Genomic DNA, 3625 nt, shown 5'->3' with positions numbered 1-3625 from the left:
AATTTGAAAGGTAATGCTTCATCAAATTTCAAAACTTGTAAACGTTTGCTAGGTAAATTCAATTGATTTCCTTCACAATCAGACACTGCTCTCTTCCCATAGGACTTGTTATGCACAACTAGACTCCTTGGTTTTTTTCTTTCTACCCAATCATTTCCAAGACCCTGGCTTAAGAGGCATATCATCTTCATTGGAGTTATGTGTTCCAGGAATAGGAGTTGTATTCACATTGGATGCCTTAGCCATCTCCAGAGCATTGCTATCCAATACATTCCTATTCAAATTGTCAGATAAAGTCTCTGAAGATGAGGAAGTCACGGGAATAGGAGTTGTATTCACATTGGATGCCTTAGCCATCTCCACAGCATTGATATCTAATACATTCCTATCTAAATTGTCAGATAAGGTCTTTGAAGATGAGAATGTCTTGGGACTATTGGTTGTACTAGCATCAGTTCCCTTAGCCATCTCCACACTATTGGTCTCTTGACAATCCTTATCTAACTTAACAGATAAAGTCCTTGAAGATGAGGGAAATAAAGAATTTGGATAAGCCACACCTGTTTGGGAAGAATTCCCCTTGTCAAACTTCTTCAATTTAGCATCCATCTATAGAATTTTAGCTTCAAAAGACTTTGGTGATGAAAGAGGAGCTTCTAGTGTTAGGAATTGAGTATATGAAGGAATAACCTAGCTAGTTTTGAGGGAGTGGTTAATCCGCACCAAATCAGGAGATTTTTCAGCAGAGAATAGAGTGGCAATTTGAGTGGCAGTTGTCACATCCTCATTTGAAAATTTGTGAAATTCCTGATTTAGTGGAGTAACGATTCCCTGTTCAAAATCCATAGAACTAGCAGTACCCAGCCACCAATGTTCGTGGAGAAACACCATATATCTCTTCCCCAGAACCTCCCACAATAACCACACTCTTTTTACCAGTATTGAAAATCAAAGCACGAAGCCAAGCCCCAAATTCTTGTGATTCAACAGGTAAATAATTGATTAAGCCTCAAAATTAAAATAAAGGGTAAATTCCACAAACCACTCCTGAAGTTTGTAATAATACCAACTAAGGATCTGTTTGGTTCGCGGAAAATAATTTTCAGAAAATAATCTATTTTTCAAAAAATAGCATATTTTTTAGAAATGTTATATTCGGGAAAGGAAAATATTTTTAGGTGTTTGATTGTATTATAAAAATTATTGTAGAAAATATTTTCATGTGTTTGATTCTATTCTGAAAATGCTATTTTCTTACAATTTTTTCACATTTTCTCAGCTATTTTCTCGGCATCCAAATAAATTTTATTACAAAAAATTTCAAAATCACAGCAAACTCCGGCAATCAAAAGCAGAAACAAAACCAAAGAAAAAAAATATCAAATTCGGTCAGAGGCGATGGGTTCTGGGTTCGCATCGAAGACGATCGACGGTGTGACTCGATGGGTTCTGGGTTCTGGGTTCGCCGGTGCAAAGAGATTTGGGTACTATCTCTTCAAGAGACGATGTAGCTGATCTTGTGATATGGTGTGTTTTTTCTGGTTTCTTTAATGAGGTTAACGGTTGGGGTTGTGTTGATTTTCTGTCTTGTTTGGCTAAGATTTTTGCTGGTTTTTTGGGTGTGTTTTGTTGGGATTTTTAGGAAATTTCATTGTGAATTTACAAAGGGATTTGTGTGTTGTTTGGCCGAGATTTTTGCTGGTTTTTTGGGTGGGTTTTGTTGGGATTTTTAGGAGATTTCATTGGGAATTCTCAAAGGGATTTATGTGTGTTGTTTGGCTTGGATTTTTGCTGTTTTTTTTTTTTTTGTTTTGGGGGGAAGGGGGGGGGTTTCTATTGGTTTTGAAAGAGATTTTTATTGGTGGTGTTGTTGATGCCCGTGACCAAGTCATGGGCTTCGCCGTGGCTAAGGTTCCATTAGAGAGAGAGTTCTGAGATGGAGAACTCAGAAGAGAAGGGGAGAGGAAAGAGACAGAGGAAGAAGAGAAGGGAAAAAAAAAAAAAAANTCTAACCCCAAACCTCAACCAGTTCACACGCTCTCTCTCTCTCTCTGTGATTTCAGTTTCTGAGCGATCAATTACGTAAGAATCACAGAGAATCAGAGGCTTTGAGGACTATGTCGATGTCCCATTCCTATACGGCATCGTCTTATGGCACCGACTACAATATTTTCAGACAAACCAGCCGCGACCGTGAGTTCAATCTCTCTCTCTCACTTTGCTTTCTTTCATTCTTAATTAATCAATTTTTTTGTGTGTGTAATTTACACGATTTGACAGTATGTTTATCTTTTACTCCATTTAATTAGTTCTTTCTAATTTGGTGTAATTAGTAAGAAATTGAAACTAATTAGTCGAGCTTAGTGAATAATTTAACTTGAATCGGTCATTTATATTAGTTGCAGTTAGGAATGCATTTGATCAAGTACTATAACAATGTATTTCAATCGATAATGCATCTATTAGCAAAAATTGATAGTGTGGCTTCGGCTGTCATACTATTTTTGAAGAACAATAGTTGTTATTATTACTAGGATTTGAGACAGTTAGAGTAATCCTGTAAATTGAGGTTCAGGTGACATACGTGTTTAACCGATTGATTATGACATTTGTGCGTGGCTGCCTTGATTAATGATTAGTTGTGTTGAGTAAAGGAAAAATGAGTATAGGTTAAGCTATTGGCAGTTTCATGATATTGGAATAGGGACAAATCGGTGTTAACACGTGTGAAAAAACAATGAATTGGCCTTTAAAAATCTCACTGTCTGGATCAATGGTGGTCGTTCCTAGCTCAATCAACTACTTATAATTACCTCACCCTTATTTACTGGTGCTGGAGGGTTTGGTGAATTTGAGATAGTTCTTTTCTTTAGTGGAAACTTTTTTTTTTTGTTTTTGGCAACTAAATGTCGATTAGTGTAAAAGATGTTTGTTCAAGTTATTTGGTTATCATGAAGTGATATGTGCATGTGGGCGTGCATTATTTTTCTGATAGGAACAGAGAGATTAGGCAGGGCCAAATTATTGACTGATTGCTTAGTGTTATATATATATATATATATATAATTATTGCATGAAATTCTTCAGTAGTCCAAACAGGGGATTCAAAATCAACTTGGAAGGTATATGCAGCTTGTAGCAGTTTTCTGTACTTCAAATTTTTTTTTGTTAAGCTATGCTTTTAATTTAACTTCATTCCAATCATTTAGAGAATTCCCATCCTGAACACCCTTCTCTTTTATTTTTCTTTTCTTTTTTATTTTTTAATTAACCTTTCCAATACGTATATTTATTTAGTCTAAAACTTCTAGGTCAAGGCCTAAGTTCATCAACATCTTTTGGCAGCTAGTGTTTCTTTTAAATATAGCCAATATAGGCTTCAATGATAGTCCTTTTTCTTTTCTTAAAGCGATCGCCATATAGCGTAGAAATGTGAGTGATATGGTCTCTATTGTTGAAGCCTATATTGGCTATATTTAAGAGAAAAAACTAGTTTCCAAAAGATATTGATGAACTTAGTCCTTGACCTAGAAGCAAACGTTTTAGATTAAATAAATACATGTATTGGAAAGGTTTTTTTTTTTTTTAGAAGAGAGAGAGAGAGAGAGAGAGAGGGGGGGGGGGG

At 35.7% G+C, this 3625-nt stretch overlaps 1 long non-coding RNA gene across 1 annotated transcript; it reads left to right on the top strand.

Moving 5' to 3' along the window:
- Positions 1-573: 573 nt before the first annotated feature.
- LOC136069548 (uncharacterized) lies at positions 574-1681 on the top strand. The gene is made up of 2 exons (XR_010630767.1): positions 574-990; positions 1280-1681. It is a non-coding gene; the product is annotated as an uncharacterized LOC136069548 (long non-coding RNA).
- The last annotated feature ends 1944 nt before the right edge of the window (positions 1682-3625 follow it).

The sequence above is a fragment of the Quercus suber genome, unplaced genomic scaffold, assembly GCF_002906115.3.
Source record: "Quercus suber isolate HL8 unplaced genomic scaffold, Cork oak 2.0 scaffold_176, whole genome shotgun sequence".
Classification (NCBI taxonomy): domain Eukaryota; kingdom Viridiplantae; phylum Streptophyta; class Magnoliopsida; order Fagales; family Fagaceae; genus Quercus; species Quercus suber.
The sequence above is the reverse complement of the archived record's forward strand: the minus strand, read 5'-3'. Positions and strand labels throughout refer to the sequence as shown.